General features: G+C 56.1%; 1 pseudogene; it reads left to right on the forward strand.

Moving 5' to 3' along the window:
• Positions 1-555, forward strand: part of LOC143262649 (large subunit ribosomal RNA) — a 2,995-nt pseudogene extending 2,440 nt beyond the window's left edge.
• The last annotated feature ends 9,718 nt before the right edge of the window (positions 556-10,273 follow it).

The following is a 10,273-nucleotide window of genomic DNA, read 5'->3' on the forward strand; positions in this document are numbered from 1 at the left end:
AAGAGCCTCTAGTCGATAGATTAATGTAGGTAAGGGAAGTCGGCAAATTGGATCCGTAACTTCGGGATAAGGATTGGCTCTGAGGAGCGGGGCGTGTCGGGCTTGGTCGGGAAGCGGGTCTGGCTGACGTGCCGGGCCTGGGCGAGGTGAACGGCTCTCGTGGCTGGGATCCGAGCTCGGTCCCGTGCCTTGGCCTCCCGCGGATCTTCCTTGCTGCGAGGCTTCCGTGGCGTTTCCCATCGGTGCGGTCGTCCTCTTCGGCCGCCATTCAACGCTCAGCTCAGAACTGGCACGGACTAGGGGAATCCGACTGTCTAATTAAAACAAAGCATTGCGATGGCCCCCACGGGTGTTGACGCAATGTGATTTCTGCCCAGTGCTCTGAATGTCAACGTGAAGAAATTCAAAAAAGCGCGGGTAAACGGCGGGAGTAACTATGACTCTCTTAAGGTAGCCAAATGCCTCGTCATCTAATTAGTGACGCGCATGAATGGATTAACGAGATTCCCATCTGTCCCTATCTACTGGCGGTGGCGGTCTGTGGCCACCCAGGGCGGGAGATAACCCCCGAACTAGCCCTCGCGTAGGAGGGTTGATCGGCCGAGTCGATGGGTGTATCGGCGATGAAGGCATTAGAGACCGTCAGTGCGTCGTACACGTAGTACTTCGCATAATGGCGAGGCCCTGATTTAGCATACGGGCTGTGGCGTGTTCTTTGTACAGCACTGTATGTGCTGTATGACTTCCGACTGGGGAACTGTTGTCACTCGTGGCATCAGTTCCCCAGTTTACGTTAAACGGTTTTTCAGACCGTTTTTCGTGGGCGGAACACGCCACTAGACAACACTCCGCTGGGCTCAGGAATACATGGGATGCAATCAATCCCCTGGGCAACCCAGGCCGCAAGGGGCAAACGTGCCCTAGCCACACTTGAGCCTCCACGAAAAAGGTACCGCTGGATAGCTCGTGTTCTTAAATACGCAGCGAACTGAACGAAGTGTGGTGGAGAGGAAGAGGCAGCCTCTCCGACTGCTGTCTCCCACGTGTTTGCCGTGCGTGGCGACCCTTGTCGTCGGAAAAGAGGATCCTGGGATCTGAGGGGGCCCTCTCCTGCGGGTGAGACGTCCCCAACACGTACCTTTGGCCTCTGCTTCGGCTAGATGGGCGGCTGGACGAGAAAAGCAGCCCTGGTCCAGTCAATCGGCTTGGAACGACCACACGCTTCGGGCAAGTGGGTTCTGCTGGGCGAGGACGCGGGCTGGGTAAGGAAACCGACCCAGCCAGCAGACTATATTCGGTGCGTAGCCCTAACTCAGCCTTTGGCGGGTTCCAAATTGTGCGGGTCGGTGGTGGCCGGGGAGCGCACTGGATGAAAGACCAAGACACATTATGGGTCTTAATAAAATTAATGAACAAAAAACTAAGCGTCCAAAGACGACGGGTCCAGCTCCTACTCGGAGTGAAGCCGTCGCCGCAGACGCGGGAACTGCAAATGCAGCTGTCAGTCCCCCCGCGTCTGTGAGAAAGACAAGATCCGGGAAGGTGATTAATATCGCCAATCCTCGTGTGATCTTGCAAAGATGTGTGACTCCCACGCGAGCGGTCTCGGTGAAAACCGAGCCCAACGTGGAAGTAATCGAACGAGTCGGAGACACGTCACTCGTGAAGGTGCAGTCGGCACCCGAGCGTGTCGAGGACCCTACTGGTGACGGTTGGCAAACCGTCACCAAAAAGTCGAAGCGAGCCAAGCCGGGCGCACCCACCGGCAAGGCCGCAGTAAACCGGGCCAGGAGACCGAAGGGGACGTTCTCCGGGCAGAAGGTACGGCCTCTCGATCTCGTAAGAGACGAAGCCTTTAGGCGAGTGTCCGAAATACGGACCTTTTGCTTTCGACCTGAGTCGAAAGTCAATAAGGAGTCCGGGTCAAAGATACTCGCCGAGGTTGAGGCACTCAACGAGCTGGTCCAGGAGCTTATTCAACGGAATAGCTTCGTCGAAGGGCAGCTCGCCGCGGTCAGGGCGGACCTAAAAGCGCGTCCTGCCGTAATGAGTGCGATGCGACCTGGGCCGTCCAAGGGAACTCTCCCGAAGACGGCCTGCAACGCCGCGCAGTCGACTTACGCCCATGTGAACAAAGTCGACTGCAAAGGAGCTTCTCCGGAAGCGGGGAGACGGCCACAATCGCAGCATGTGGTAAAAATCTTCCCGCCGAAGGAAAAAGGACAGAGCAGCGAAGTTACGAAGGTTACTGTTCTGTCGCTCGTTAAACCAGCGAAGGAGGCGATCCGAATAAAGTCGGTCCGACGCATCCACTCCGGTGGCATCGTCGTCGAGACCGACCGAAAGGAGGACCTGCAAGCCTTCGTTGGCAATAAGAAGCTCCGGAGCGCGGGTCTGTCCGTCTCCTTACCCACCAAGCGGGACCCCGAGGTTTTAGTTTACGACGTCCCGCGTCGGATGGGTAAGGACGAAATTGCCTCCAGTATTTGGAGGCAAAATCTCTGCGATGCGAACCAGAAGGATGTGCCTTCGGGAATTCGGGTCAGCCGCATGGCTGGCAAGACCCCGGAGACAGCCAACTGGGTCGTTGCCGTCAGTCCGCAGAATCTTCAGCGGCTGAAGCAGAGGGGTAGCCGAGTTTACCTTGGATGGAACTCCTGTCGTGTACGGGATTTCGTCCAGGTGCTTCGGTGCTACCGTTGTCAACGCTTCGGGCATACCTCGAAGCGTTGTAAATTCAAGGAGGACGTGTGCGGTCACTGCTCCCAAAAGGGGCATACCTTCACGCTCTGTAGCAAGAAGAGTGAACCTCCGGTCTGCTCTAATTGCAAGGACAGAGGGTGGGCTAGTGCACACAAGTCGCGGGACCCAGCTTGCGCTTCCTATCAGGCGGCGCTAGCTTTGGAGTCGTCCCGTGTCCGACTTGAGTGACGGGCAGACGTGGACTTGTCCACTCCGCCATTCGAACGGCATGCTGGGCGGACCCCTCGGGGTTCGCCCCCTCGGGCCAGGCTGAAGCCCCTCTTGCGGAGATAAATTGACTTTAACACTACTCCGTCAAGAGTGCCTGGATTGGGTTGGACTCGAGGTGGCAGCGGGAGTAGCACGTTGTCTTCCCCTGTCACGATAACGAACGAGGGTAGAGCCAGACCATCGGCACGCGTCGAGAGAGCGGCTAGTATAGTCCACATAGGACCCAGGCATAGCCCATCTTAAGACTCACAACGACGACACTAACTGTCCCTATCTACTGGCGGTGGCGGTCTGTGGCCACCCAGGGTTGAGAGGCGACCCCCGAACTAGTCCTCGCGTAGGTTGTTGCTACTACCGAGTCGATGGATGCGTCGACGATGAAGGCATTTTAGACCGTCAGTGCGTCGTACATGTAGTACTTCGCATAATGGCGAGGCCCGAGATTAAGCATGCGGGCTGTGGCGTGTTCATGTACAGCATTGAATATGCTGTACTACTCCTTAGCGGGGGACTGTTGTCACTTGTGGCTGCAGTCCCCCGCGTCACGTTATGCGGTTTTTCTGGTCTAACTGGAATGCCGCATTTTCGTTGTCTGAACACGCCACGAAGCAACACGCCGTCGGATTGAATGTTGCTGCTGAGTCGATAGGTGCATCGGCGATGAAGGCACTCGAGAGACCGTCAGTGCGTTGTACATGTAGTGCTTCGCATAATGACGAGGCCCGTGATTAAGCAAGCGGGCTGTGGCGTGTTCTTGTGCAGTATTGAACATGCTGCACTACTCCCATCCGGGGGACTGTTGTCACTTGTGGCTTCAGTCCCCCGCGTTACGTTATGCGGTTTTTCTGGTCTGACTGGAATGCCGCATTTTCGTTATCTGAACACGCCACAAAGCAACACGCCGACGGAGTGAGTGAATGCTGCCGAGTTGACGGATGCATCAGATGCATCGGCGATGAGGGTATTTTGAGACCGCCAGTGCGTTGTACATGTAGTACTTCGCATAATGGCGAGGCCCTTGAACTAAGCATACGGGCTGTGGCGTGCTCATGTACAGCATTGAATATGCTGTACTACTCCCTACCGGGGGACTGTTGTCACTTGTGGCTGCAGTCCCCCGCGTCACGTTGTGCGGTTTTTCTGGTCTGACCGGAATGCCGCATTTTCGTTGTCTGAGCGCGCCACGTAGCAACATGCCGCTGGATCTAGAAATCGGGATGCAACCAATCACCTGGGCAACCCAGGCCGCAAGGGGCAAACGTGCCCTAGCCACACTTGAGCCTCCACGAAAAAGGTACCGCTGGATAGCTCGTGTTCTCAAAACGCAGCGAACCGAACGAAGTGTGGTGGAGAGGAAGAGGCAGCCTCTCCGACTGCTGTCTCCCGCGTGTTTGCCGTGCGTGGCGACCCTTGTCGTCGGAAAAGAGGATCCTGGGATCTGAGGGGGCCCTCTCCTGCGGGTGAGACGTCCCCAACACGTACCTTTGGCCTCTGCTTCGGCTAGATGGGAGGCTGGACGAGAAAAGCAGCCCTGGTCCAGTCAATCGGCTTGGAACGACCATACGCTTCGGCGAGTGGGTTCTGACGGGCGAGGACGCGGGCTGGGTTGAGCAATCGGCCCAGTCAGCAGACTATGTCCGGTGCGTAGCCCTAACCCAGCCTGATGGCGGGTTCCAAAATGTGTGGGTCGGTGGTGGCCGGGGAGCGTACCGGATGAAGGCAAAGATCTAACTATGGGATCTAAATTGAAAGTACAAATTGAACGTTCGAAGTCGGCGGGTCCAGCTCCTACTCGGAGTGAAGCCGTCGCCACAGACGCGGAAGCTACAGCAGCAGCTGTTAGCCCTCCTGCGTCTGCGAAAAAGACAAGGTCCGGGAAGGTGCTGAACATCGCCAATCCTCGTGTGACCTTGGAGAGATGCGTGACACCCACGCGAGCGGTCTCGGTGAAAACTGAGGCCACGGTAGAAGGCGCGCCGGACACCGGTAACGTGGGGACAGCGCCCAAGTCGGGGGACTCCCCCAGCCGCAAGGCTGGGAAGGAGAAACCCAGAAAAATCGAATCAGTCAAAGACACGCTCGTGAAGGTGCAACCGGCACCCGTGCGTGTCGAAGACCCCGAAGGTGGCGGTTGGAAAACCGTCACCAAAAAGTCGAAGCGTGCCAAGCCAGTCGCACCTACTGGCAAGGCCGCAGCAAACCAGGCCAGGAAATCGAAGGGGACGGTTTCCGGGCACAAGGTACGGCCTCTCGATCTCGTGAGAGACGAAGCCTTCAGGCGAGTATCGGAGATACGGACCTTTTGCTTTCGACCCGAGTCGAAAGTCAACAAGGAGTCCGGGTCGAAGATACTAGCAGAAGTCGGAGCACTCAACGAGTTGGTCCAGGAGCTGATTCAACGAAACAGCTTCGTCGAAGGGCAACTCGCCGCGGTCAGGGCGGACCTAAAAGCGCGTCCTGCCGTAATGAGTGCGGCGCGACCTGGGCCGTCCAAGGGAACCCTCCCGAAGACGGTCTCCAATGCCGCGCAGTTGACCTACGCCCAAGTGGCAAAGGTCAACCAGTCAGCGACTCCGGAGGCGAGAAGACCACCGACACAATACGTGGTGCGTATCTTCCCGCCAAAGGATAAAGGACAGAACAGCGATGCTACTAAGAGAGCTGTTCTGTCGATCGTAAAACCTGCGAAGGAGGCGATCCGTGTCAGATCGGTTCGACGCATCCACTCCGGTGGCATCGTCGTCGAAACCGATCGCAAGGAGGACCTAAAAGCCTTCGTAGGCAATAAGAAGCTGGCGAGTGCGGGACTGTCCGTCTCCTTGCCCAGCAAACGGGACCCCGAGGTCCTGATTTATGACATTCCGAAAGGGATGGGCAAGGAGGAAATTGCCTCCAGTCTTTGGAGGCAAAACCTCTCTGAGGCGTCCCAGAAGGATGTGCCTTCGGGTGTTCGGGTCAGTCGCATGGCTGGCAAGACCCCGGAGACAGCCAACTGGGTAGTGGCCGTCAGTCCGCAGATTCGTCGGCGGCTGGCGCAGAGAGGGGACCGGGTGTACCTCGGGTGGAGTTCCTGTCGTGTGCGGGACTTCATACAGGTCACCCGATGCTATAAGTGCCAGCGCTTCGGGCACACGGCGAAGCGCTGCAAATTCAAAGAGGATGTCTGCGGACATTGTGCCGAAAAAGGGCACGGGTATGCGCTCTGTAACAGGAAGAGCAAGCCTCCGGTTTGCTCCAACTGTAAAGACAGAGGGCGACCATCTGAGCATAAGTCGCGAGACCCGGCCTGCGCCTCCTATCAGGAAGCGCTGGTTTTGGAGATGTCTCGTATAAGACGCGAATAATAATTTGAATCTCGAATGGATAGTACAAACGACCGGCGACGCTCGAGAGTCATACGGGTCATGCAGCATAACATGCAGCGGGCCCGAAATGTGACCGACGAAGTCCGGACTGAGATGCATAGGCGAGGGGTAGATGTGTTGCTTGCACAAGAGCCATATAGCTGGCGGGGTACTGTGCCCGGGCTAGGCTTGAGAACGAGGCTGATCACGGCAGGCGAACCGGTGATGGCTGCAATAGCGGTCAGAAACCCGGATCTAACCGTGGTCAAAGTCTCTAACTTGTGCGACACGCATTTGTCCTGTGTCAGCATCTCGGGTTCGTTTGGGAGCTTCTTCCTGATCAGCCAGTACTTTCAATGCTCCGATGACGTTGAATCAGGTCTGGCGCGATTGGAGAGAGCTCTTTCCGCACTTAAGCATAACCGAGTCATTATCTCTGCCGACGTTAACGCAAAATCAGCCCAGTGGGGCAGCGCGGAGACGGACGTGAGAGGCCGTAAACTCGAAGAGTTTATCGTGAGCCATGGCTTGGTTGTCTTGAACGAGGCTGGAAACGCTCCGACGTTTTCCAGCCCTAGTGGACAGTCATACATCGACGTCACACTATCGACACCTGATATTTGCGACAAGGTGCGAGGTTGGAAGGTCCGCGAGGACCTGACGACCAGCGACCACCGAGTCATAGAGTTTTCTTTGAGTTTTTGCGCCGAGGACGGTGCTGCCGAAATTAGTAGCAACAGCAGCACCAACCGGAACGGATTATTACCAAGGTTCCGACTCCGAAGCGCAAAATGGCCCGAGTTCGACAAGGCGCTGCAGGAAAGTAAGAGGAGTATATCCCCCGATCCATTGAACAATAAGGGGGATGTCGAACATCTAGCACAGGAGATCGAAAGAATGATCGTCCAAGCGTGCGACTCCTCGATGCCAACCAAGCAGTGGCATTCAAAATCCGTCCCATGGTGGACGGCCGACCTGACGAGGCAAAAGAGGCGAGTCTACAAACTTAGACGAGCCTCGCAGAACGCAGCATGTTCAGAGGAGCAGAGGGCGGCCAAGAGGACCGAGTATCTTAAACAGAGAAAGGCCTACAAAGCCGCCATCAAAGCTGCTCGGTCGCACAGCTGGCGTGCATTCGTGACCGAGCAGGGAAACAAGGAACCCTGGGGCCTCATTTATAAGATCACGAGGCAGAAGATGACAGCCAGCACGGTCATCTCGAATATAAATCGTAACACTGCCCAGGGTTACACCACAGACTGGGACTCCACCGCTTCCGCGCTGCTGGAGGGGTTAATTCCGGACGATAGCCCCGCGAATGACTCCCCGGATCATGCGCGAGTCAGGAGGGAAGCTGCCATCGAGCCGGAGAGTGAGGACGCCAGTCCCTTCACCCTCTCGGAGCTCAGATCGGCGGTCAACCGACTGAAGAGCGGCAAGTGTCCAGGCCTAGATCGGATCGAGCCGGAGATTTTAAAACGTTCGTGTAATACAATCTCACGCGAGCTCCTCCGACTCTACAACGGATGCCTGGCACACGGAGTCTTTCCCGTGGAATGGAAAGTCGGGTCCATCATTACCATCCTTAAAGGACCCGAGAAACCTGAAACGGAGATAAAGTCCTACAGACCAATATGCTTGCTTTCGGTCGTAGGCAAAGTCTTGGAGAAGCTAATCGCTACGCGATTAGCTAGTTTGTTTTTGCACCCCGACTACGCCTCCGATCGGCAATACGGATTCAGGCCGCATCGATCCACGACTGATGCCGTGGTAAAGATGAGGGAGCTTGCGTCCGGTCGAGAGGAAAAGTACGTCGTGGGTCTGCTCTTCGACATTGCTGCGGCCTTTGATAATGTCTGGTGGCCAAGCATACTCAACGCGTTGAGGAAGCGAGGCTGCCCAAAAAACCTACTTAGATTGGTGGTCGACTACTTCGACGGCCGCGTGGTGACTATGGTGTCTGATCGCGGTGCAGTGCGGAAGAAAGTCACTAAGGGCTGCCCACAGGGATCGATTCTTGGTCCGAGCTGTTGGAACTTAGTCTTCGACGAGGTTCTACAGCTCTTATCGAACGCCGGGCTCGCTTGCGAGCCCATCGCCTATGCAGACGACCTTCTTGTCTTGATCTTCGCGAACAGCAGGAAGGGTCTAGAAAGCAATGGCCAATTGGTTGTGGACACCATTTCTCGCTGGTGCGACCAGCAGAAATTGTCGCTGTCTGCGACCAAGACCGAGATGTTATTCTTAAAAGGCTCTCTCGACAGAGAGAGGCCACCTGTGATAAAAGTAGGAGGTCGGAATATTGCCGCCAAGGACTCTGTGCGTTACCTTGGCGTGCATTTTGACTCTAGACTGGGTATCCATTCCCATGTCGAGTATTTGAATGCCAAGTCCTTGCGAACGTTTAATGCGCTAGCAAGGATTGCTAAGTCGAACTGGGGATTGGGATATCGGACGATGCGTACTTTGTACCGCGGCTTGTTTGTCCCAATCGTCACGTATGCTGCCGCGGGCTGGGCAGACCGCCTTACCTCTGGGACGAGTAAAGTGCTCACCAGGGCGCAGAGGCATGTTCTGCTTGGCTGCGTCAAAGCCTACAGGACAGTCTCCACTGATGCGATCCCCGTGATCGCCGGGGAGATACCTGTGGACTTGGCGATAGCGGAGTTCAGCTGCGTGTACAAAGCCAGGAAGAAACTCGGGTTCCAACATGGAACCTATCAAGTGAGTCAGGCCGAATTGGCTGACGAAGTCGTCACCGAAGCCCAAGTTCGCAGAAGGCTGAGGGAGGCGACTTTAGAGATGTGGCAGCAGAGATGGTCGTCCTCGACGAAGGGTAGGGAAACCTTCCAATACTTCGGCGAGGTATCAGACCGTCTCTCAGCGAGCTGGATCAGAGTCGACCATGATGTAGCGCAGTTCTTGAGCGGACACGGAGACTTCCGTGCGAAGCTCAAGACGTTCGCCCTGGTCGACGACGAGTTGTGCGAATGTGGGGAGGAGGAAACTCCAAACCACGTCCTCTACGATTGTCAGCGTTACGTAGAGGACAGGGAACACCTACGCCAGGCGGCGATTCGAGAAGGATTTCAGTGGCCAATCGACAAAGCCAGCCTGGTGTCAGAGCAGCTGTTTCAGGAGTTCCGAAAATTCGCACGATCCGTAAGCAAGACTAAGAAGCGAACATAGAACGAAACTGCATACGGAGCGTGGACTCGTCCAGCTCCGTTGATGTACGGCATGCTGGGCGAACCCCTCGGGGTTCGTCCCCTCGGGCCAGGCTGAAGCCCCTCTTGCGGAGATAAAAGACTTTAACACTACTCCGTAAGAGTGCCTGGATTGGGTTGGACTCGAGGTGGCAGTGGGAGTAGCACGCTGTCTTCCCCTGATACGATGGTGAACGAAGGTAGAGCCCGAACACCAGGCACAAGTCGCAAGAGCGGCCGGTATGGTCCACCAAGGACTTAGGTACGGCCCGTCTCTCAGAGACCACAGTTTGACGACAACACTAACTGTCCCTATCTACTGGGTCTACTGGGTACTGTGCCCGGGCTAGGCTTGAGAACGAGGCTGATCACGGCAGGCGAACCGGTGATGGCTGCAATAGCGGTCAGAAACCCGGATCTAACCGTGGTCAAAGTCTCTAACTTGTGCGACACGCATTTGTCCTGTGTCAGCATCTCGGGTTCGTTTGGGAGCTTCTTCCTGATCAGCCAGTACTTTCAATGCTCCGATGACGTTGAATCAGGTCTGGCGCGATTGGAGAGAGCTCTTTCCGCACTTAAGCATAACCGAGTCATTATCTCTGCCGACGTTAACGCAAAATCAGCCCAGTGGGGCAGCGCGGAGACGGACGTGAGAGGCCGTAAACTCGAAGAGTTTATCGTGAGCCATGGCTTGGTTGTCTTGAACGAGGCTGGAAACGCTCCGACGTTTTCCAGCCCTAGTGGACAGTC

Source organism: Megalopta genalis, unplaced genomic scaffold, assembly GCF_051020955.1.
Source record: "Megalopta genalis isolate 19385.01 unplaced genomic scaffold, iyMegGena1_principal scaffold0161, whole genome shotgun sequence".
In the NCBI taxonomy this organism is placed as follows: domain Eukaryota; kingdom Metazoa; phylum Arthropoda; class Insecta; order Hymenoptera; family Halictidae; genus Megalopta; species Megalopta genalis.